Raw genomic sequence first — 26,620 nt, 5'->3', positions numbered from 1 at the left:
CTGTGGCTGTGTGGAATGCTCTGCCACAGGGGGCAGTGGAGGCCCACTCTCTGGATTCATTTAAGGAAGAGTTGGATAGAGCTCTCAAAGATGGTGGAATCAAGGGTTATGGAGATAAGGCAGGAACAGGATACTGATTAGGAATGATCAGCCATGATTATATTGAATGGCGGTGCAGGCTCGAAGGGCTGAATGGCCTACTCCTGCACCTATTGTCTATTGTCATGCCGCAAAAATAAAATATATTAAAATAATTGAAAACTTAAAGTTCTCCAATTTATAGATCAACATCTTGAACATTTAAATTACATGTGTTTGCTCCAACAGTTATTTCAAGTCAAGTTTAGAAGAATGAATGAGGGCGGATATAACTGAAAATGTATAAATCTGGACAGAGGTGGAGAGACTAGATGCAGGGACAATTTTTTTCCCTAGCAGAGGGGATTAGAATAAGAGCCATGGTCCTAGGATACAAGGCAGGCCATTTAGGATTGAGGGGAGGAGAAATTTCTTCACTTAGAGGGTAAAGAATTCGTGGAATTCTCCACCACATAAAGGGTGTGGAGGTCAAATAACTGAATACCTTTAAGGAAGCAGAAAAGAATCGGATACCAAAATGGTCAAGAAGTAATGGTGAGAGCAGGAATATGGGATTAAAATAGAGAATAAGCCATGTACCACAAAGTGTACAGCAGACTTGAAGGTATTAACAGCTTAGACCTACTCATATGCTTTATGTATTTTTCTAAGTTCAGGACCACTAACTGATCTTGTTCCTTCAAGATATCTAGTACTTAGTAATTTAACAACAGGCATGATTGTAGACTCACTACAAACATGAAACAACTGAGAAATAGTTAGGATAAGCTGTCATGGTGCAACAGAAAAAAACATTAAAACTGAAACTAAATTAATTAACTAAAATGCCAATCAGTGGATTTCATAACAATTGAAATTGAATGTTAAAACCATCAATATTATAAACTATATTCACTTTAGGTTGTCCTGGAGGTTCAACATAATTTAGCAAAGAGTAAAGCTACATAGATCACAGAAGATGCAGGTTTGCTGGTCCAATGTTAATTGAGTTGATTTCAATGGGAAAAAGAAAGAGGAGAAGATGAAAAGCAAAACTTGGCCATATTACCGATGCAGAATGTTGCAGTGTCACATTGGTGGGTGAAGTGTAAATGCAGAAATCTTCATAAATAAGTAGTACAGAACATTCATTTTTTTTCCATAGTCAAAACAGAAACTGCTGGGAAAAGTCAGTGGGTCTGGCAGTATCAATTGAGAGAAAGGAGGGTTATGTTTAGGGTCCAGTGATCCATCTTCAGCACTGATGGCAGAGAGGAAAAGGTTGACATTTATCCAGAAGATGGATGGATGGGGGGGTGTGGGGGTGTGGAGGAAGAAGAAGGAGGTAAACAATAGGTTGGATAGAGCCCAAAGAGAAAGAAGAAAAACACTTGGACAAAGGAGTGGGTTGGGAGTTAGCTTGGGAGAATAAATAACAATAAATGAGTCTATTAATACTTGACAATAGGTTGTATGTGCGTGTAGCAGCCCATGTGATAACAAGGCCTGGTGTGTGGGGTTTGAGTAAGGACATAGGAGAAGGCGTCTCAAGACCTAAAAATGTTGAACTCTATATTAAGTCACGAAGGCTGCAGAATTCCCAAGCAGAAAATGAGGTACTGCTCTTCCAGCTTGCCCACTGGCAAGGGTATACGGTGGTGTGTTGGATGGCAGGAAACTGAAAACTCAGTCATTTTTGCAAACAGAATGTACATGTTCTGCAAAGCGGTCACCCAGTCTGGACTTAGTATCCCCAATGTAGAGAAGACCACATTGTGAGAAGTAAATACAGTAGACTATATTGAATGAAGTGCAGGTGAAACGCTACTTTACCCAGGTGGTGTATTTGGGGCATTGGATGGTGAGGAAATAAATGGGCAGGTGTTAGATCCTGCCCATCTCAGGCTTTCTACACTGCTCCAGTTTATCTGGATCCATAGATAATGACAGTGGAGGGTCCAAACCTTTTATACAGTCATTGAGATGTACGGCACGGAAACAGATCCTTCTCATCCATGCTGACCAGATGTCCTAAATTAATCTAGTCTCATTTGCCAGCATTTGGCTCATATCCCTCTAAACCCTTCCTATTCATATAGCCATCCAGATGCCTTTTTAAAATGTAATTGTACTAGCCTCCACTATTCTTTAGCAGCCCATTCCATAAACGCACCACCCTCTGTGAAAATGTTGCTCCTTAGATCCCTTTAAATCTTTCCCTTCTCACCCTAAACTTATGCCCTCTAGTTCTAGACTCCCCAGTCCAACAGACAAGACCTTGTCTATTTACCCTATACATGCTTATGATTTTATAAACTTCAATAAGGCCACCCCTCAGCCTCTGATGCTCCAGGGAAAATAGCCCCAGCCTATTCAGCTTCTCCCTATAGCTCAAACCCTTCAACTCTGGCAACATCTTTGAGAGTCTTTTCTGAACCCTTTCAGGTTTCACAACATCCTTCCTACAGAGGGAGACCAGAATTGCACACAATATTCCAAAAATGTTGTTCAATCACATGCTGGACCACCATTTTCTCCTGCTATTACCACCTATCATCGGAGGTGTGTTGGAGGAATTTGCAGTTGATAATCAACATGTTTGGCTGTGATGTGTATACCTTCTCTGGTGTGGGATTCGAACCCAGAGCTTGTGACTCAGAGCAAGAATGCAATCAACTGTGTCAGAGGATCTATAAAGGAATCTTATTCCTTCAGCAATGCAATAGTCTCTAGGATGTCACCAACAATTTGGGAAGGGAAAAGAAACTGACAGAATTTGAACTTTTTTTTTGATTACATTACAGTGTGGAAACAGGCCCTTCGGCCCAACCAGTCAACACCGACCTGCCGAAGCGCAACCCATCCATACCCCTACATTTACCCCTAACCTAATACTACGGGCAATTTAGCATGGCCAATTCACCTGACCTGCACATCTTTGGACTGTGGGAGGAAACCGGAGCACCCGGAGGAAACCCACGCAGGCACAGGGAGAACGTGCAAACTCCACACAGTCAGTCGCCTGAGGCGGGAATTGAACCCGGGTCTCAGGCGCTGTGAGGCAGCAGTGCTAACCACTGTGCCACCGTGCCGCCCAACTTCTCTGACACTTCTGTCCTGACTCTAATTTCACTGGCCTAAGGGTGCAGAAATCTCCTTTAAAAGAATTTAAGCTTTCAAGCTTACTCTCCCTACCTTTTCATTCTGCTACAGGGTGCATGTTTTGGTCCACACTATGTTTTGGTTTCTAAATGCAAACCATCCTGTTTTTTTATTTCTCTCTTTCATATAACCAATTCCAGATCCAAGTCTCTAGACATTCTACGAGGACATGGTACTGGGTAAGGGTTGTTCAAGGTAGTTCACTGCTACCAATCTTCCACTGCCTGTGCTTTGCATTGGGGCTGCCTAATAATTAATGGTGGAGAATGTGCAACTGCATAATATCTGCAGATGAGGCACAGTTCCAAGATAAGAAGGCTTAGTACATATCTGCTTAGAAAAGATAGCTAAGTACATATAGATTTACATGAGAACATAAGACATAGGAACAGAAGTAGGTCATCTGGCGTGGCCTAAGCTCCACTTACCCACTTGCTCACCATAACCCCTAATTCCTTTACTGTTAAAAGATCTACCCTAGCTTAAAAACATTTAGTGAGGTAACCTTAACCACTTCAATGGGCATGGAATTCCACAGATTTGCAACCCTTTGGGTGATGATGTTCCTCCTCAACTGGGTCCTAAATTTATTCCTCCTTATTTTGATGCTATGCCCCCTAGTTCTAGTTTCATCTGCCAGTGGAAACAACCTCCCTGCTTCTACCTCATCTATTCCTTTCATAATTTTACAGGATTCCATAAGATGTCTCCCTGTTCTTCTAAATTCCAATGAAGATATTTCCAGTCTATTCAATCTCTCCTCATAAGCTAACCCTCTCAACACCAGAATTAATCTAGTGAACCTCTCCTGCACTCCCTCCAGCGTCAGTACATCCTTTCTCAGGTAAGGAGACCAAAACTGTACACAGTACTCCAGGTGTGGCCTCACCAGCACCCTATACAGTTGTAGTATAATGCCCCTGTTTTTAAACTCCATCCCACTAGCGATGTAGTTTGCACCTGCAAACTAACTTTTTATGATTCATGCATAAGGACTCCCAGATCCCAGTGCACAGCAGCATGCTACAATTTTTCATCATTTAAGTAATAGTCCTTCCATTTACCAACATTGTACTTCACCTGCCAGATCCTTGCCCATGCACAAACTATTTATATCCCTCTGCATACTTTCAATGTCCTCTGCACAATTTGAATTTATCTTACTGCTATCTGCAAACTTTGACATACGACACTTGGTCCCCAACCCTAACATGGTCAGGTCAGGTCAGGTCAGGTATAATTTCTAGGTCCTTAGGGAGTTGGTACAGATACATTTTCTCCGTCCACATGCCTGGAATAGAATACTTCATCTTCACCCTTGGGAGGTATGTATCATCAGTAATTACGTGGACCCAATGTGGAATGGACATTAACCTGTTCAGAACCATTAGCAGAGATTATTTATATTAAAAAATAATATTAGTATCACCTCAAAAATAATAAGTGTGAGCGATACCAACAATGCACGAGTTCTGACAAGTTGCATCACATGATGATGCAATGTCATTCTACTGACCTCAGCAGCATTCATACAAGAATGTAAAATACGTACATTCCATGTTGTGTAAATACATCACCTATATTGAGTCAGGAACACAGTGCTTTGTACTGTCCACCTTTATTCTTAAGAAAAGCACAAAAATGGTCCTCGCCTTAAAATGTTAGAGAGGAAAAAAAACAAATCCCTGGACCTTCGCTTCAATTCAATTCAAAGAAAACAGTCCTTAACTAATAGGCAAAGAGAAAAAAAAACACTAGCCCTTGTTTGTATAAATTAGCAAGACACACAGGCTGTATTCAGTTACATATAGGACCATGTTGAAGAACATTCCTGAAGAGGTTAGGTCAACTATAATCTACTGAATTTATGGCTCACTTCAAATCAATCATCCAAAACAACTAAGCAATTTTAACTTTGTCTGATCACAGAAAAGGAACCAAGTAGTTAGAACGACAAATTTATTTCTGTTCTGTTTGCTATTTAAACAGTACTGGTTGAGAGTGCCATCAGACTCTATCTGTAATCTCACTAATAAATATAAGCTAGGCTGCCATGATACAAGACCTCAAAAGAATTTTGACTCACTCCTGAGTTGAGTGTTTGCTGCTGGCGTACTATCAAGCAAAGCCTGCAAAATTACAGAGAGAAAAAGTGCAGCCAAAAGATAAGCCAACTTCTCAGTCTTTCAATTCCCCACTCATCTACACCAACTGCACACCCCAATCAACTTTATTGGCCTTCAGTAAAGACGGATGGACAGACAGACACACTTCATTATTCCCAAAAAGCCAGCTGTTTCATATGGCTGAAAACAGCCAAGAGCAGACCAATGGCATTCAGGCAAAGACCTGATAATTAAGTCTGCCTCTAACTTCCAGACACATCCCAACAGGAGATTTAATTTAAAAAAAAAATCAGTCCTCAAGAATTTCTACATAATTGAAGTACTAAGCAAGTCTTGAACTTATAATTTCAATTACCTTCACTCTAGGACTACCTGCACGGATTAATATTGTTTTTCTCAATTAATAGGGGAGAACAAAAATAAAAAAAGCAAAAACAAAAATACTGTTTCCAATTTTTCCACGTTAGTATTAACAATGGCTGCTTATATAGTGATAATATATAAATCAGTATGCAGAGCAACCTCGATTATCCGAATGACACAGGCGGGGAGTATTTTGTTCGGATAATAGAATGATCGGATAATTGGATGTTCAGATAACAGCTTATCCATGCAGCAGGACCTTAAGATCTTGTTTGGATAACTGATGTTTCTTCCACATTACAGACACGCTGGTGTGGTTAGTTAACTTTTCTTCTTAAATGTCACTCCCACTGAATGGAAATTAATTAGTATGACAAATTCTAAATGTTTTGAAATTTTGGAATTCTTGACACTGAAGTTATTTGGAAGTTAACATTTTCCTCCAATAGCCTACTCCTTAAGGTCCACATGGCATATGGTGGAAGTTGAGTTAAGTTACATTTTTGAGCAAGGTTAGTGTTTCATTCCCTCCCAAAAAAGCATTTAAAAATTAAATAAAAGGCAATATTTGTACTTGTGTTAAGTCAGATCAATATTCGTGGCATATCAATGAACAGCAGTAGTAATACACACTCCATTATTAGCATGATATGAGCTTGGTGCAATAGTAACCATTCAGCCTATCAAGCCTCCTCTGCCATTTATAAGATCATAGCTGATCTGCTTCACTTCAAAATTCCACATTCACATCTCCCCTGACGACTTGAGATTCTTTTTGCGCAAGAGAATTATCTCTGCTGCAAACAAAAGTTTCAATTATCTTGCCTTCATCTTCCTTTGAGGCAGTGCCAATGTCGCACAACGCTCTGGGGGGAAAAAAAAGTCCTAATTTCTTTCCATAAGGAAGATCCCTAATTTTTAAATACTGCCCCTAATTCTGAGTAAACATCCTTTTCACATCTATCTTGTCAAAATCAGTCAGGAACTTCACTTATCAATTAAACTCCAGTGAAGCAGAGTCTGTCCAACCTTCTCTCAAGACGACCTGCTCATTCCACATATCAATGTAGTAACCCTGCTCCGAATTGTTTCCAACACAATTATATCTTTCCTTAAATGATAAGACCAAAACGATATATAGTACTCCAGATACGGTCACACTAATAACCCGTATAACTGAATTCTTACCTTTACATTCAATTCCCCTTATCACAAAGAATAGCATTTGATTTGCCTTCATTTCTTTCTGTACCTATGTATCAACATTTTGAGGCTCGTGCATTGGGACTCTCGGGTCTCTGCATCTTGGAATTCCAGTTGCTCTTGGCTTACAAAATACAGTTTAAAAACTGCCCGCTATATTCATCTGCAAACTTTGTATGTCCTTCTTTACAGCATACATTCCTATCTTTGTGACATCATTTTCATCCTTTTATATGGTTTATATAATCTTTACAGTGCAAGGTTCCTTCCATACACAATGGAATAATTGGGGCAGACATTCAATATCAAACAAGTGCCTGTGAAAATTTAATTCAGTTTTTCAGAGATCTTACCAGGCTAAGCAAGTATAAATTTACAGATTTTAGATGGCTCATATGGAGTCTGATGCACTTATGCATACTTTTTTTGGCAATATTAAAAAAAACTCAAAGTTTGACTTTGAAATTGACTGCTTAGATCAAAAGTATGACATGTACAAACAATATACTTGCTACTTCCAATGCTACTTCCAGTGCTATTCTGTAGAAAGATATGAATCAGTTTTATAGTAAGAACTAAGCATTAAAAAGTAACAACATTAAAACAGAGAACAACAATTTTGGCATGTTTACATCTTTAAAGATAATGCTCGTGATACAGGAATCAAGTACACTAATGTCTATGGACCAGGAACCATGTTCAAATCCCATGTCAAGTTGTTAGCCAAATTCAATAAAGCAGGTGAACTTCTGGCTTACATCAGAAAAATTACTATGAAAACAGCCCAATTATCCAAATCCAAATAACATTCTTTCAGGAAATAGAACCTCCTACTCTGACTCTATTCACGAACATGACTGCAGTGTAATGCTCTTTGGAATAGCCCAACAAACCCCTTGGTTCTACTGGGTATGAACAACTTGTGAGCGCATCACTACTGTACACATTCTAAAATAATTAAGCACAAAAAAAACTTAATGGAAGTGGGAAATCCAAGTATAATGTGGAAAATCTAATGTCAAAGCTGAAATATTGCCTGTCCAAATTCTTGGAGCTAAAATGTGTTTCAAGACTACAAATGGTGTCACTGTCCTACAACTGGCAGCTCTATTTTTAAAAAAAAAATGTAATCAGTTGTCATACTACAGGGCATCAACATTTGACAAATTGTATGTGCACTTGTGGGTTACGGTTCTCTTTGATCTATGAAGGCAGGAAGCTTTCCCAGTGGTATTGTCATGAATCCCTAATCTGTAACTAAAAGGGACAATCCTCTTGGCCCTTCAACCATTTCAACTCAACAGAACGAGAAGAGTAATTTTGGATAGAGGAGATGTAACACAGTAAACCCTTAAATAAACATTTTCATTTAACTTTTTTTTACAGCCTCAGGTTTTCACAAAGCATTTCACTTTTCAAACCTGGTCATTATTGCTTTGAAAAATGTAATGAACAATTTGATCACAATCAATGAGATTAATGGGCAATTAATCTGTTTGTGGTGTTGATTAAGGGGATGAGGGTTGTTCAGGATAGCAGAAAGGCTCCTTGATCTTCTGCAGAAGAGTCCAGAGGAATTTTAATTGTGTCTGAACAATCAGATATGGTCTTCAATTGGTATCTCATGCAGATGATCATGTTCTAAACAATGAAGTAGTCCCTCAGTAATGGCGTGAAGGGTCAGCCCAGATTATATATTCAACTCTTACTATTTCAGCCAACACAACACCACCTAAGAAAATGGCCATAAACTGACAAGAATTTTTTTTACTTTTGTTCCTATACTGTGGGGACCCATTTGCAAGTTTGGGATAAACAATTGACAAGTTGGGAGTGCTACATCATAGGAACAACAGCAATTCAAGGATAACAACAGGAATCATCCTACTTCTGTTGCACTTGCAGGGTGAAGATGATTATTCTTGGAGAATGAAGCATAATTATTTTATATTTTCCTTTAACAACAGAAAAAAATGTAAATCTTGTAAAAAGGAACTATTTATTGTGCAAGCTTTGTCCTCACAAAGAGATCTCCTTCTTCACATGACATAATGATGCATGCTTCACATAACAAGCAATAATTTGGACATCAAAAGGAGTACATCAAGTATAATAACTGCAATTTGGTTTCAACAAACATGTGGCCACATCAAATATCGCTACATAAGAAAAACTGAAAATTCAAATTTCCATTCTGAACCATCATTAAGATTATTAACATTCACAAACAGGTTAATATGCTTTTAAGTGTCATATCATCTCTACAAATTATGATTCAACAGGTTGGATTGTATGAAATCATCAGCAGAAAATTCCACCCTAATCTATTTTTAAAATCAGATGATACCAGAAGTCTCAAATTATCTTTCACAATTGAACCTCTAGGACTTTAACAACACTGGATTAAGACAAAGACAATCCTTACAAGGTTGTGATAATCATTATTCATACTTAGAAGTTTAATTAAATACCTTCAATTGTAAAGCAATCATTAGCAAGGATTGACAGACTGCCTTGCCAAAAAGGCATTTAAGATATTAATCAAAATAAGCATAATAAATTGGCAATATTACTCACTTCTCACTAACTTTAAGCTAAATCATAGATTCACTACATAGTGGAAGCAACTGAAGTAGTGGATAGAAGCGTTTCAGGATTTGATAAATTCTTATTTGGAATTCGTGTCAATCATGTTAGCTTTGGCTCAGTTACTAGCACATTAACTGCTGAATGTCAAGGATCCATGCTCAAGTCTCTCTCTAGAGACAAACACACACACTTTGATGAAGTACGATGTAGAACTACCACAGAGGTGCCACCTTTCAGATGAGATGTTAAACGAGGCTTCATCTGCCCGAGTGGATGTGTAGGACCCCATGACACTGAGGACAATGGAGTTATTCCTAGTACTGTCAATCAAGGCAAAAAAATTACACAGTTGCGTTTACTTGCTGTTTGTGGGAATTTGTTGATCAAAAATTGGCAGCTGCATTTATATTTAAAAATTAGTGAGGCTTTCCACCTTCCTAGCCCAAGTTGTCACATCAATGATGTAGATAAGGGGAGCAAAGACAGTTGCTAAATTTGCAGGTAGCACAAAATTTGATGGAAATTGCACAAATTTGAAACCCCAGCACAGACCCCTACAGGACTGTACATGTCACAGCCTGACAAAAAGGGAAAAAAGACTGATTTTGCATATTCTGTTTTCTGCCAGCCAGTCTTCTATCCAGGCTAATGTATTATCCAAACCAGCACGAGCTCCTACTTTGCACAAGCTTCATATGCGATCTTTGGCAAATGCCTTCTGGAAATTTTCACGTGACAAATTGGAACAATCCAAATGAATAACAAGAAGTATCCCAAGATCAAGCCCTCCTACTTACATATTTTTATTGCACAAGAATAATGGAGTATGCAAAAGCAACTATATCAAAACCAATCAAAGAACTACTATTGCTTGTGATATTAAATGTGGGATTTATATATATTTCATTTATTTAGAGTTTGGATTTTGAACAAGTGGTATGTTGACTTCACTGCGTCTGAAGGGGTTTAATGATTATCATAAGTATTTCTGTAGCCAAGATGATTTTGCTTAAAACTCAGTATCAGAGAGACTTGCTGAAGATCAATGGAGTTTCATTTACGTTGGGAAGGTTTACAAGTGAACAGAGTAGCACAATGGACTTTCAGTCTCAGATTCTGGAATTGTTTTTTTAGACAGGGGAAAACCCCATAACTTGAAATTAAATCTTTTGGGTTTCTGCTAGACAGTTTACACAGTCTTGGCTGAAGCTGGGTGAGTGAAATGTTATTTCCAAAAAAAAAAGTAGGCAGTTTAACTAAGAAAGAGGTATCTCAGCATAAGGCATTTAGTTTAAACTTTCCAGATCAGAATTATTTGGTTAGGTTAAAAGGGGTTGTAAGAAACTTAGAAAGCCTAAGATCATTTATGAAACAAGGAAGAGGCCATCAGATTCTCATGACTGGGTACTGAAGCTATGGCTAAGTCAAATGCTAACTTTCCTTACCTCTATTGGCTATAACACGATTCTGGCCTCATTAATTTAAATGGTGCAGCTATTGAGAGATTTTCTTATAACACACGATAGCACAAGAATGGAACTATTGCTTTATATCAGGACTGACTTTACAAGCATATATATCCTTAGAGAAATTGAGGACTGTAGGTGGAGAGTCAGTCGAAAAGTGTGGCACCTGAAAAGCACAGCAAGTTAGGCAACATCTGAGGTGCAGGAGTGTCGACATTTTGGGCATAAACCCTTTGTCAGGAATGTGGAGAGAGAAGGGGGCTGAGAGATAAATGGGGTGATGGGACTGGGGCTGGGGCTGGGGAAAAGGTGGGTGGGAGGGCGCCAAGTGGATGCAGGTGGGAGATAATTGCGATAGGTCAGTGGGACGGTGCAGCGGACAGGTGGGAAGGAAGATGAAGAGGTAGGACAGGTCAAAAGGGCAGTACAGAGTACAGAACAACTTCGATTATCCGAATGAGATGGGTGGTGAGTATTTTGTTCAGATAACCGATCTGATCATAAAGGATGCATTTATGGAACCTTGAGATCTTGCTTGGATAATTGATGTTTGGATAACCAAGGTTGTTCTGTATGAGGGTTGGATGTGGGATGAGTTGGGTGGAGGGGAGATTTGGAAACTGGTGACGTCAATATTGATGCTGTGTGGTTGGAGGGTCCCAAGGTGGAATAGGAGGCATTTTTCCTTCAGCTTGGCACCACCCTTTGGACCTGTCCATCTTCCTTCTCACCTCTCCGTTCCACCGACTATCATAATTAGCTCCCACCTGCATCCACGTAATGCCTTCCCACCTATCTTTCCCCCCAGCCCCACCCCATTTATCTCTCAGCCCCTTTCCCCTCCACATTCTTGATGAAAGGCTTATGCCCAAAACGTCGACTCTCCTGCTCATTGAATGCTGCCTGATCTGCTGTGCTTTTCCAGCACCATACTCTTCGATTCTAAGCATATATTCTTGCTCTGTTACCAGTATGTGTACGGGGAGAACATGATGAATGTAAGAGCATAGAAAATAATTTCCCAGTGTTATTTGTCTGTGTACGAGGTCAAAATTTATAAAACTGATAGTTGTTGGTCTAACTAGATAACTTGCAAGAAATGAGTGGCATCATGCAAAGGCCATCGGTAAAGATCAGGCTACAACTAAACTAGTCTCAGACTCTGGATTGCTACACATATTGGAATTATTTTACCAACTGCCTGATGTCCTGGTCACATTTTAACCAGAGATGCATCATTTCTGTATTTGCCTATCCAAATGTCTAATCTCCAACTTAGGACTAAAAGGGCAGGAGTGACTATTTTAAAAAGGGCAAGCAGGTGCATCTTTGAACAAATACTGAAGTGTGTAAACCTAAATTCCTCCCGAGCATAGTTATGCACCTTTTTGCTTTAGGATGTTTTGGAACTAACTGGGATCTAACTTCCAAAAGTCTAGATCCATTTCACATCGATATGCACCAGAAACCTGAGAATGTGGTCATAAATGTACCCCAAAATGAAGCCAGTAAACAACTTACAAAAATATTACTTTACATCACATGGGATATTTTTTGAAAGATACTCATATAATAGGAAAAATAGTATGAAAAATGAATTTCATGACTAGTGCAAATTATAGGCAGAGATTTGCCTGGGAACTTGTCACATTGCAAAGTCACAGGGACCAAATAGTGCAAGAGGTGTAAACTCCACAGGTGACATACTATTTACTGTACCTTTTGTTTTTCTGGAACTATTGCACAGCTCAACCAGTACTTTACCAAAAATGGTTAAAAGATCATTATTACAGCTGAATTCTCACTATCAACAGTGATTGCAATTTTTTGTATTTTTAAACCACTTTTAACACCACTACTACTTACATTAAATAATAATGGACTCATTGGCTTTGCCATCATCTAATTCATTATTTCAAGATAAGTTAAAATTCCAGCTGCTAAAATATTTTACTGCTGCAAAGATTAAATAACTCTGCTCCCAGTATTCATTGGCCAGGCTTGGATTTTCAATTTAATACTGCCATACCATGTCTGGAACATATTTAAATTTACAAGATTACCATCAGGGTTTAAATGCGCCTTCCCAACTTTCTACATAATGCCTGGCCTTATTAAGTCCAATACCACAGCTGCAGAGACAGTGGCAGAGGCGGCGACCACTGGGTCCACTGAGCCGATGCCAGCTCTTTGTAGAACAATCTAGTTCAATGCTATGCTGCTGGTCTTTGTCACTTTGCAAGTTTATTTCCTTTACTTGCCTGTCCAATACATTTAAATAACTCCAATTTGCCTGATAATCATTGTTTCAAACAATGAGTAGAGTTGAACATGTAATTCAAAAACATCCCAATCCCACTTATTCAGATATTTGTCTACATTGTCTATTTTTGTTGTCCACAAAAGCTTGTGTTCCTCAGTCAATTTGCAATTAACTTTCAAATAGTTAAAATTTAAAAAGTTACTGTGGTTCTGTTCTTGGACCCAAGAGGCACAGGTCCAAGTTCTGCCGGCTCCAAAGTTGTGTAGTAATGTCTCTGAACAGATTGGTTAGATAATGAAATATACTATTAATTTGACAATTATTGCCTTTGATGTGTCCCTCTGCCATCATCTCAAGATAAAGGATGAGCAAAAGGATGGCTTTGCCTTTGTTTCCCATACCCACGAATAAATATATATTTACAAATGAATTGACCCAGAGCTTTGTCAGGAGTACTTCTGACCAGACTCAGTTTTTTCATGTAAAATTTGAGAAGTTTGGAATATTACAAATGCCTTTAGCGGATCAGAGATGTTGTAAGTGGCTTTGAAGTTCACATCATGTCATGGAGACGAGCATCTGAGATTAAATTACTAAGAATGTGGAGTAGGTCGTCTTGAAATAGAAATGTGTGACAGCTAATTCTCATCCAGAACATGAGGTGTAAGTATTTCAGCAATAAATTGAGAAATTGTGAAGCAGATCGCTATGATCTTTCATATTAACAAAATAGGAACAGGTGACTTGGAAAGTTACGATTAAGTGAAACTAAAATTTAAAGGGAAGGGCTGAAAGTGGACTTTGTACAAATGTAGACTTGTAAATGTATTTTTATTTGTCTAGGAGCCATTTCACTGTGGGTAACATCTGATGGATACTCATGCATAGGTTGTTACTTAGTCCAAAATAGTTCATAAATGTGACTAACATCCTCAGCCAGAGATGATGATGCTTGTGAAGTTCTCAGGTTTACCATATTTTCTAATCAACCTTTTTCAGAAGTATTCTTTCACACCCCTGGAGCAGGTGGGACTTGAACTTGAGCCTCCCGGTGCAGAAGTACATTGCACCGTTGAGATGTATGATTTGGGCTATTCTAAGTTATTGATATTATTTAAATTACTAGTTTGGTAATGAAATAATTTGACTTTGTGGATTAAGTACAGAATGAGTTAGACAAGTTAACTTTTTAAATTCAAAGTTTGTGAGAAGATTTGTAGCTCGGGTGCTTGTTGCTGTGGTTCTGTTCGCCGAGCTGGAAGTTTTTGTTGCAAACGTTTCGTCCCCTGTCTAGGTGACATCCTCAGTGCTTGGGAGCCTCCTGTGAAGCGCTTCTGTGGTGTTTCCTCCGGCATTTATAGTGGCCTGTCCCTGCCGCTTCCGGTTGTCAGTTTCAGCTGTCCGCTGCAGTGGCCGATATATTGGGTCCAGGTCTATGTGTTTGTTGATGGAGTTTGTGGATGAGTGCCAAGCTTCTAGGAATTCCATGGCTGTTCTTTGTTTCGCTTGCCCTATAATGGTAGTGTTGTCCCAGTCAAATTCATGTTGCTTGCTGTCTGCCTCTTAGCCCAGAGGCAGGGACACTAGCACTGCACCACAATAGTCCTGCATAAATATCACCTTGATATTTCTAAATCAACTTAAGACATGTTATGACATGCCATGGGGAGTTTGGGGGGTGGGGGGGGGAGGAGAATCTTAATCCTAGACCTTCTGGCTCAGAGGTAGGGACACAACTACTCTGCCACAATACACCCAATTAGTAATATATACTTGGTATCACATCACAGAAGAAAAAAGGTGTCAAATCCTCTTTCCTGAAGTACATCGGTAAACTAGTTTAATATTTAAGACAAAACAAAAGGTATCATTTTATTTTCCAGGTTTTTGTCTACAAGTTGCCATATTTAATTTTCACAATTTGCTGTGGAAGAATTTGAATTATTAGGCCTGTACCATAACCACACCTGTGCATCCAGGAATAACCCCAATAAATTATTTGCAGAAGGTGGTTTGGTGCCTTTTATTAAAAGAACTCCAGAATCCTGTTACATACCTTATATTCTTTGTGCACAGAAATTTCAACAAGAGTGACCATCCCACTTTCCAGAGACAGAGTCATGCTCCTTTAACATTACAGCATTCCTTTAGTGTTGTAACCGGCAGCAGCTCAGTCATATAAATGAAGAGTTACTTCAGGAACAATACCCTGACAATGATGTCCTGCTTCCTTGTAACATTAGAACAAACCAAACCCAAGAAGCAAACAACCAGTGAGAGTTAGAGCGAGCCCAATGGCTTTTGGAATTGTTGCGAACAATGTAAATGGAGAAGATTCTAATGTTAAAAGCCAGGGATATTTCATAAATAGGGTATGTTGGTGAATCATTGTCTTTATTTTCCCTCTTCATTTATAGTTTACTGTTGCTGTCATGTCAGATGCAAAACGGAATGCAATAGTGTTTCAGTAGACAGAAGCATTAACTGTGAATTCAGCATAGCTCTGAAAACTAACAAAATTTGTAGATAAGAACAGGATGGTTGTCTCATTAATTACATTTGTTATAATATTATAAAGTTTGCATCTATCTGGACTGTTTTGGTTTAAGTAGCAGATCTGTTGATGGATTTATTTGGTCAGCGGTGCCAAGCACACAGCAGCACATGGTGTAAGAGGACTGGAATGTGTGATATATGTTTGGCTCCCAACAGTTGGTGGTGAGAGTAACAAAATTACAGAGGGATGAGAGATTGTTTCTGTGAAGAATAGTTTCCTTGAGAGATGGAATTGGATTAACAGGGATTGAGGAAGACGGCAGAAAAAGGACAGCATGGGAGTGGTGATTGAGATGACAATTGGTTAAGAATGGAAAACTGAGGGGACAATTATTTTATAGAATTCAAACTTCAGAAGCTACTCTGTGGTAAAAATGAAGACTCCCTGGGTTTAAATCATGATATGGAGGTGCCAGTGTTAGACTGGGATGGAAAAAGTTAAAAATCACAACACCAGGTTATAGTCCAACAGGTCTACTTAGAAATTAGTTTTGTATCCTTTCTGGATAACCTCAATATTTCAGACAGGACTTCCAAAAAAAGGGCTAGGCTATGAATTAGGTGGTAGACAAACAGCTGCTTGATGAGTGATACTCTAGGTTTAAAGACCACTCATGCTGTAGATAATGTGATGATAATCTAAATCCATCAGCTTTCTACACAATCTAACTCCATTGGATATGTCACGACTCAAACGTAGACTAAAGTAATGAGCAGTTATCATGTTGCTATGAAACTTGAATCACAAACAAGACTTGTGGTGAGAAAGCTGCTTTAGTCAATGATAGATACTGAAGTTACAACAGGCAGATTTCAATGACACTCAAATATAAACCAGTCTTTTCAAATCAGGGAAAAAAAAATTTCTACCAGAGTTGCAAATTCTAAGAATACAAACAAGTAACAAAGCAAAATTGACAATTTCTAATACAATCGTTGGACTGGTTTTGCACATGGAATGTCTTATGTGGCTTTTCATAGCATGAGGTTTTAATTCTATTAAAATTTTTGTTGAAAGAATAACTATCAGTAGAAATCCTTGAAATAAAGTAAGACTGTGCTGAAAGCCTTCAAATATTAATAGAATCATTGAGTTATACACAGAGAAGGAGACTCTTCATGGTATTATGCTCCCGTCAGGTATCAAACACCTATCTACTCTATTCCAGTTTTCCAGTACGTGGCCCTTAGCCCTTGTAGCCATCATGTAATCCAAAAGTTAAAAATCACAATACCAGGTTATAGTCCAACAGGTTTATTTGGAAACACTAGCTTTTGGAGCGCTGCTCCTTCATTAGGTGGTTGTAGTATTCCACAACCACCTGATTGGGCATGTTGGTTTCAGTTCTTTCATTTGTAAATTCCAGAACTTTCTTAAAGTTACATTCTCAGGTGAACTTTAACAACAGGTGCCATGTTGGCCCAGATAATGCATTGAAGGTATGAGGTGCCCTGTGTGAGGCTATGTCCCAATGTTCAGCCTGATTCTAATCTAAAAAAGGAATTTACAGAATCTTACATAGATTAAAGCAGTTTTTGAGCAAAATAAAATGTATTTCTGCAAGTACGAATTCAACCCACAAACTTGCGTGTGTGCGCCCATGTGGGTGTGTGCGTGTGGAGGGGTGTATATGAGAGAGTGTGTGCATATCTCACCAGTAACGCCAGTCCAACACTGGCACCTCCCAATCATGTCCTTTACTTGAAAGCTACACCCTCATTTTCTGATCTCTCTACTAAGGGAAAAAGGTTTTTTCCCCATCTACCTATTTACACCCCTCATAACTTTGTACACCCCAATCAGGTCCCCCCTCAGGAAAATAATCCCGATCTCAAAACTGAAACGCCTGTACTCAGACAACGTCTTGGTGAATCTTTTCTGCACCCTCTCTAGTTCAATTACATCCTTCCTATAGGATGGCAACCAGACCTCCATACAATCTTCCAACTGTGGTCTAACTAATATCTTATTCAGGTTCATCAAAGCTTCCTTCTTGCATTCAATGCCTTGCCTAAAAGGCAAGTATCTCTATACCTCTCCCATTACTGTCATAACGCTAGTTGCATAATTCAACAGCAAACTAGCTTCACCATCTTGAGATTCTCATAATATCTAAGTAACGAGATTAGCCATAGTCCACAATGAACCATTTGCTTCTCCCTCCATTAGAAGGGTTATTAATTATATAACTATGAGTACCGCTCCTCAATTATGGGGCAAGACAAGGAGGGACAGTCTCAATGAATGATGACAGAAGGCATTGAGATTGAATGTGTGCCATTTGTATCATTCTGCATCATGTGCTAGCTATCTGAGTCAACCAACCTTCAGCATTGCTGACATACGGAGAAAAATCGCTATCAATGTTGAAGTTACAGGAGAATTCACTAGTACACGTTAAATTTCTCAATTCACTCATGTACACAATTCTCAGGCCATGTCAGAAATGTTTTTCTAAATGTCCTACAGAAATTCTCAGCCATTATGATTTCATAATTCTCACATTTTGATTTTTTTAAAGAACATACCCTCCAGTAAAGTTCAATTAAATGAAGGAATCTCAGTTCATTCATGAAATTAACATGTGATTATAGATAAATTATTTCAGAGACTGAATTCAAATAATTTCATGCTCAAAGGGAACCATTATCATGCCCCATAATCACAGAATAAAGAATGTAGTAGTGATTCCACTCAACTATTTTCCATAGCTCAAAAGTTGATCTTAAATTCAGGCTCTGGATTACCACATATCTAATAGAATATTACTACAACAGTCACAATTAAATAAATAGTCATCCAAATAGCTAATGAAACAATAAAACATGATAAAAAAAAACAGTTCAAATTAACTGCTGCTGTACAACTTCAGCTGAAGTCCCATAACAAGCATTTTGTTACTGGCAATGCCAGCTCATCACCATTGTCTCAACTCTTACAGCCAGTTCCTAACAGTCATATTGTAACTACAGACACAAAATTGCATTGTTAGGACAAATGCCACAAAATAAATCTCACAAAAAAGTAGAAATAATTACAAATGAGTTGCATTGTATTTATCGACACAAATGCAAAAAATTATTTACATTTTAAACTTTGAAGAAACTCAACTACAAAATTAATTCTAAGATATGTTTCTCTTATTCAAACTGTAATTTTTTACTTAGGAAAAGCTAAGCACCAGTTTCAAACACTCAAAAGCTGTTCATAGACCACAGATTACATAATGATTGAATAGGTCAGTGACAGCTCCTTGGTATAACTGTTCAATTAATCTCTCACGCCACAGTCTTGTAATTAATTTCCTTCAACTATTTATTCAAATTTTTGAATGTTACAATTCTGCTTTCATTATCGCTTCAGAGAACATTCCAGATCACAACTCACCATTAATAAAGCCTTCGCATCTTGTCCTGCAACCTTCGACAATTTATGTTCCTACACTGCCTTTAAAATGTGTAGTTCATCTGACCTCTCCTCATTCCTCCTAAAATGTATCATTTTAAAACTTACTTTAATTAAAAAGGTCATCAACCATTTCAGTCACTTTATGTCATCTTGACATCTTGTTATTAACCTCATTATTTAATACATTTCCAAGCTCTGTGCAACACACAAACCTGAAAAATTACATCTGCTATACCAAATCTAGGTCAATCAGTAGCAAAAATCAGTGATTCTAATGTGTCCAGCCATTTACCTTTACTGAGGAAAAGTCACTGACATGAAACATTAACAGTTTTTTCTCTCTGCAAAGATACTGCAGGATTGGCAGAGTATTTCCAGCTTTGCTTTTACATCATTCACCACTACCATTTACTTTCTTCACTTAGCCAAGTTTATATCCATTATGCCAAATTCTCCTAAATTCAGTTACAAGGTACTTTGTTAAAAACTTCTTAAAACACACACAATCATTAATCATCACAACAGTCTCTTACTATAAAAGATGACAAATAAGTCAAACATAACCTGCCTTTAACAAGCCCCCACTTCAAATTATTACTCCATATTTATCCAAACAATTAATTTTGTCCAGATTATTGTTGCTAAAAGCTTTTTTTGATGTTAACCTAATTAGGCCATAATTGTAGGTTTATCCTACCTTAAACAATATGCGAAATCCTCTAGGAGTGTGCTTGAGCACCTGTAATTTCCACCAATATCTCATTCAATAATTTAGGAGGCATCCCATCTGGATTATGCAACTGTTCTTTTTTGAAAACTTCCTGAAGAAGGGCTAATGCCCGAAACGTCGATTCTCCTGTTCCCTAGATGCTGCCTGACCTGCTGCGCTTTTCCAGCAACACATTTCCATCTTTTTTGAAAACTGCTTACTTTTAAATACATCTTTTTATATATTTTGACTAAAATTACTAGTCTCCCCCTTCATCATTACAAACTCTTTTTGAACAAACGGATACAAAGTCTTATAAAGTACCTTAGCCATGCCTCTGCCTGCTGAAATTGATCTTTCTGGTCCCCAACTGCCAAATCCTTCCTTTGATCATTCTTTCACTGTTTATGATACTCATAAAAGACCTTTAACGCTGGCAGCCGACCTATTCTCTTATTTTCTCCTAGTCCCTGTTGCTTGTCTTATTTGGCTTAGCTCTCGATGGTGCTTTGAATCTTAAACTACTATGAGCGGCGTCCTTTCTGAGTTTCATTTCACCTCTAAAAACATAGGCAATGCAAGGATGCCCTTCCCTCTTCCAATAAAGTCTCTATTCCGTATCCAACCCACCATCATTTTGAAAGCATCCGCCCCCGGCACCCAACTTAATCGGAGTTTTGGAGTTGGAAACATCTCCGTGGAATCATTGCACTTGAATTCGTGCAGAAATCGTGCAGCGTTGACGCTGCTGTTAAATTATTTTTCAGTCTCCGCAACATCCAGCAGCAACAACACTCTTGGCCATCTCCACAACAAGAGCAAACACCCAGGATATTCCGACAATCCCACCGTGCAACAATACGGCTTGAAACCAAGCTGCGGCTTGTCTATAATTGTTTAGAAACAGTAAATTTCACAGGGACGAACGTAACTGATAAAAGGTGCGCACAGACCAGAGCCGGGAATTGGTTTCCTTTCTTTGTCGGGGGAGGAGGAGGATGTGAATTAAATGCGAAGTACTCGGGCGGTGACAAATGAAAGGAGAATCCAACACACCCAGTAACACGGAGCGGAGACAGCCTCCCGTTTCTTTACTCCCCCCTCAGACAAGTTCTTTCGACACGGCCGGCAGGAGGGTACGTGGACGCGACCTGATGCTAAAACATTTCCCAGTAACTTTCGCCCGGCCGCCTGCCTTTTCTTCTCCTTCCCAACCCGACTCTCACCTCCTTCCCGGACTAGGCCTGAGTCCCGAGGCTAGTGAAAGGCTCCTCTCGATACAAACTTGCGCCGGGAGGGGGAATTGAAAAGAGCCGAGAGCTTCTTCTGGCAGTTGATGCCCACTAACCTGTTGATAGCGAAGGAGAGCCGAGCTGCTGCTCCGTGCCGGCGTCTGAACGCAGACACTCGGCTGTGAGGGGGAAAGGGGCTCAGGATCGGACCCTCTTTGCTGTGTGGGGGGGGGGGGGGGGGAGTTGGTTATTAAACACCCCCCTCCCTTCACCTCGAATGGAGGATTCTAACTGCCTCCGGCCGCGAGCGCTGTATTCTTTTAGGGGGTTAAACGGACTCTCCGCCTGCCTGGGCGCGCGCGAGCCGCGACGTGCGCGTGCGCGAAATCAGCGTCTCCCGCTCTCCCCATTCGGAAGAGAGAGGGAACGGCTTTGTCGCGCGGTGTTGGGTCGGGGAGCGCGCGCGTGCCGGTCCCCGGCTGGTTGCTCGCGATCGCGCGCTCTCGGGGTGGGGACAAAGGTGAAGCGTGAGCTACGCCAGGAATGTTTTATTTTGCAACGCGATCCCGGCGGCAGAGGGAGAAAGGAGGAGGGGCCGGATCGGGTCGGATGAGATCAGCGCCTTTGGAAATCAGAACACTTCACTGTTGCAGCAGTCGCGCTGCTGCGGACTTGAAGCAAAGCAAATCCTCCTTACCGCCTCACCCCACCAACGCCAAACCCCCCCCCGCCAACTGGAGTCAGCCTTCCTCCACACTTCTTTGAAAGTATCTCGCTGTCTGCTAATGCCTGTTGCCGGGCGACTCCTTCAGTCTCACCCCATTTCCCCACTTCAGTGGTGAAAGGCGGCACGGTGCAAGAAAGTAACCAGAAATCGGCGTCAATTCCCCACCCCAGATGGCCCTGGAAAGGTCACAGGTTGCCTCATGAACGACGGAATAAGAATGTCATGTGCGACCATAATACCGAACACGACCAACTGCAGCGGAGTGTCCGTGAAAGCTGGAAGTGTTTGGGTTGCTGTGGATTGGTTGCAATATTGGTAGCTACAGGTTCCACGCTGTAGGGAATCTAATCTAATCAGAAAGGCTAAACTGACGATACGAAACGCTGAAAAAACTTCAGCAGGTCTGTGGAGAGGGAAACGCGGTGAACGTTTCGAGTCCTATCTACTTCGGGAATGCGAACATTCTCTGTTTTTATTTCAGATTTCCAGCATATCAGATAAAACAAACTAATTCCGACAAATAACTTCACCGTGCCTTGAATACCAAAAGCAAATATTATTGCAACTGAGAAGAGGGTGTTGTATCAACAAAGTGTTCTCAGAATCAGTTTCTACCTCAGATACAGCCAAGTTTTCAGAGCCTGCTGCATTAGTGGAATGTACTGTTTTGAGTAAATGATTTGCTGCCCTCCCACTCTTGTGCAATGTGTGATACACTCCCTTCGTCCTTCAGTTCGGTGTCCAGCACCTCACTTCACTCCTCCTGGTTCCGAGTGTCTAGCTACATTTTTCCATCAACTAAAAACGCTGCTAATTGTTGGTCCTGACGAACTTTAAAAAAAAATGAAAGGGAGTCCAAAATGCTGTAGAATGCACAGGCTATTGGCGAGTTTATGAATCGGCCTGTGAGATTTTAGAGACGAAATTGACTCGCGTAGTTCAATATCTGCATTTTTTGAGGATTTAAAAAAAACATAGTGGATCGCACGCTTGGAGAGTGAAAAGTTGTTAGCACCCTGTCATGTTTCCTGGACACAGAAACCGTTCCTGTGAAGTTGCATATATAAACATGACACATTCGAGTAATCCTCAAAGATACATGTCTTTTAAGTTACACGCATCTCAAGGGAAATAACACGCATTCAACACCAAATTGTAATATCCAATTTCCAGTGTGTGTGTGCTTTAATGTATGACTCTTATTTCGTCAACTGTTCCCTGCTATCACCGATTTGATGGACTGTATTTAAGACTGTAGCGACGAAGATTTTTGCAAGGTCTGTCACACAATCTTGAACGATGGGCAACAAGTTTAATTTTATAATTACAGTTGACAACGCGCATTTCGTGAGGTTTCGCGTAACCTCCCTTCCTTTGAAAGTTGTGTTTTCTGCTGCCCGAACACAGTTTTGCAAATGTCTTTAATCAACCCGTTCTGGGGCAGGTGGTCCTTGAAGCGGGACCTTCTGGCCCAGAGATAGGGGCCATAGCGTCACAAATTCCTCCTGAACTGGTTTTGTAAAGTGCCCTTTTCTAAAGATAATCCGCATTTCATCTGGATTATGGAAATCTGCCCTTCTCCCAACCGAATTTCTACCGACCAGAGGAAAATAGTACATTTTAATCAAGTAAGAAAATTATGTATTAAATCGATTTAAAATCGATAGTTGCTATTGTTTTTATAATATCCTATACGTTACATGCTATTAAATGTTAATATTCAAACCATATATTGAGTAAACATGCGCCATATTAAACACTATATTAATTCAGGCTGCATTAATTAATACGTGCTCAACTTAACACTTTTTTTCATCTGCCTGATCCTCTACCTCCTCATTAAATTATGTGTAGAAAATATAACCCTTGGAATACCACTGAACTAAATGTGAGACTTTTACAAAATGATTTTAGATTAGATGTATATGCTGTGATGTCTGACCCCCATCCACTACCCATCGCAACACACTCATCCCATGACAGCTCTCATGCATTCCAACCTAAATTCTCAACCTGGGGTTTGCAGGAAGTCTGAGGTATCAAAATGGGTCAGACAAAGAAAATGCCTGGGAAGCACATAATAAGTACTGAACAAAAGTCTAAGGAAGAGTCACTAGACTTGAAACATTAACTCTGTTTCTCTCTCCACAGATGCTGCCAGACGTGCTGACTTTCTCCAGTAATTTCTGTTTTTATTTTGTATTTCCAGCACTGTAATATTTTGCTTTTATAAATGGTCTGTTGTTGTAGACAGGAAGATAATGTTTATTTTATCTTGCATGCCTTTAATAGCATCATACAACTATTCTGTTTGTATATAAATTTGAGTATTTTGGAGAATTTGGTTTGCCTCATTGGGTACCTCAGCTGAAACATTGGGTACCTCAGAAATTTTATTTTGTCACAAAAGTGTCTGCTTCCAAAAAGTGGATCAGATCGTCTTTAATACTCAAATGAATTAATTCATTCTGTTCAAATAGGTTTATTGTTATTTAAAACCCAATAAATGTTTGGGAATGTACAAAACTTTATGTGTAGAGAATATTGATTCCTGAGGCAATTTACCTTGAATCTATGCTTAGTCCACATATTAACTTGGAAAAAAAACACCTTGCACATTTAAAACACCATTCATTGTTCTGAAACCATTTGACAACATTTAATTCTCCTTGCTTTAAAATCAACATAAATATTTTTTATTTAATAAGTTAGACAAAACGCATTTTTTTGATTTCAGGCACAATCCAAAGATGTGCAGGTTAGGTGAATTGGCCATACTAAGTGTTCAGGGATTTGTAGGTTAGGTGCATTAGTTGGGGTAAATATAGACTAGTAGGGTAAGGAAATGGATGTGGGTGGTTACACTTCAGAGGGTTGGTGTGGACTTGTTGGGCCAAATGCCTGTTTCCACACTGTAGGGATTCTATGAACATATGGAGGTCTCATGGTGCAGTTACTGGTATTAAAGGAGCCATATTTATAACATGGCCAAATCATGGGAGATAGAGTCATAGACATGTAAAGCATGGAAACAGACCCTTCGGTCCAACCCGTCCATGCCGACTAGATATCCCAACCCAATCGAGTCCCACCTGCCAGCATCCGGCCCATATCCCTCCAAACCCTTCCTATTTAAATACCCATCCAAATGCCTCTTAAGTGTTGCAATTGTACCAGCCTCCGCCACATCCTCTGGCAGCTCATTCCATACATGTACCACCTTCTGTGAAATCGTTGCCCCTTAGGTCTCTTTTATATCTTTCCCCTCTCACCCTAAACCTATGCCCTCTAGTTTTGGACTCCCCAACCCCCAGGGAAAAGACTTGGTCTATTTATCCTATCCATGCCCCTCATAATTTTGTAAACCTCTATAAGGTCACCCCTCAGCCTCTGACGCTCCAGGGAAAACAGCCCCAGCCTGTTCAGCCTCTCCCTGTAGCTCAGATCTCCAACCCTGGCAACATACTTGTAAATCTTTTCTGAAACCTTTGAAGTTTCACGACATCTTTCCGATAGGAAGGAGGCCAGAACTGCACACAATATTCCAACAATATTCTAACCAATGTCCTGTACAGCCGCAACATGACCTCCCAACCCCTGTACTCAATACTCTGAACAATAAAGAAAAGCATACCAAACGCCTTCTTCGCTATCCTATCTACCTGCAACTCCACTTTCAAGGAGTTATGAACCTGCACTCCAAGGTCTCTTTGTTCAGCAACACACCCTAGGACCTTATCATTAAGTGTATAAGTCCTGCTAAGATTTGCTTTCCCAAAATGCAGCACCTCGCATTTATCTGAATTAAACTCAATCTGCCACTTCTCAGCCCATTGGCCCATCTAGTCCAGATCCTGTTGTAATCTGAGGTAACCCTCTCCGCTGTCCACTACACCTCCAATTTTGGTGTCATCTGCAAACTTACTAACTGTCCCTCTTATGCTCGCAAAACGTAGAGGGCCCAGCACCGATCCTTGTGGCACTCCACTGGTCACAGGCCTCCAGACTGAATAACAACCCTCCACCACCACCCTCTGTCTTCTACCTTTCAGCCAGTTCTGTATCCAAATGGCTAGTTCTCCCTGTATTCTGTGAGATCTAACCTTGCTAATCAGTCTCCCATGGGGAACCTTGTCGAACGCCTTACTGAAGTCCATATAGATCACATCTACTGCTCTGCCCTCATCAATCTTCTTTGTTACTTCTTCAAAAAACTCCATCAAGTTTGTGAGACATGATTTCCCACGCACAAAACGATGTTGATTATCCCGAATCAGTCCTTGCCTTTCCAAATACGTGTTCGTCCTGTCCCTCAGGATTCCCTCCAACAACATGCCCACCACCAATGTCAGGCTCACCGGTCTATAGTTCCCTGGCTTGTCTTTACCGCCCTTCTTAAATAGTGGCACCACGTTTGCCAACCTCCAGTCTTCCGGCACCTCACCTGTGACTATCGATGATACAAATATCTCAGCAGGAGGCCCAGCAATCACTTCTCTAGCTTCCCACAGAGTTCTCGGGTACACCTGAATCGATGATACAAATATCTCAGCAGGAGGCCCAGCAATCACTTCTCTAGCTTCCCACAGAGTTCTCGGGTACACCTGATCAGGTGCTGGGGATTTATCCACCTTTAACCGTTTCAAGACATCCAGCACTTCCTCCTCTGTAATCTGGACATTTTGCAAGATGTCACCATCTATTTCCCTACAGTCTATATCTTCCATATCCTTTTCC

At 40.0% G+C, this 26,620-nt stretch overlaps 1 protein-coding gene across 2 annotated transcripts in view; it reads right to left on the bottom strand.

The window, feature by feature from the left end:
• Nucleotides 1–21,492, bottom strand: part of pals1a (protein associated with LIN7 1, MAGUK family member a) — a 113,620-nt gene extending 92,128 nt beyond the window's left edge. Inside the window, exon 1 of one of the 2 annotated variants that reach the window (XM_043697930.1) lies at nucleotides 21,273–21,492. The gene's annotated coding sequence lies outside the window, so the exon portion shown is untranslated. The remainder of the gene's footprint in view (nucleotides 1–21,272) is intronic. The other variant, XM_043697931.1, reaches the window with a different exon arrangement.
• Between the last annotated feature and the right edge of the window lie 5,128 nt (nucleotides 21,493–26,620).

The sequence above is a fragment of the Chiloscyllium plagiosum genome, chromosome 10 (genome assembly GCF_004010195.1).
Source record: "Chiloscyllium plagiosum isolate BGI_BamShark_2017 chromosome 10, ASM401019v2, whole genome shotgun sequence".
Lineage (NCBI taxonomy): Eukaryota > Metazoa > Chordata > Chondrichthyes > Orectolobiformes > Hemiscylliidae > Chiloscyllium > Chiloscyllium plagiosum.
The sequence above is the reverse complement of the archived record's forward strand: the minus strand, read 5'-3'. Positions and strand labels throughout refer to the sequence as shown.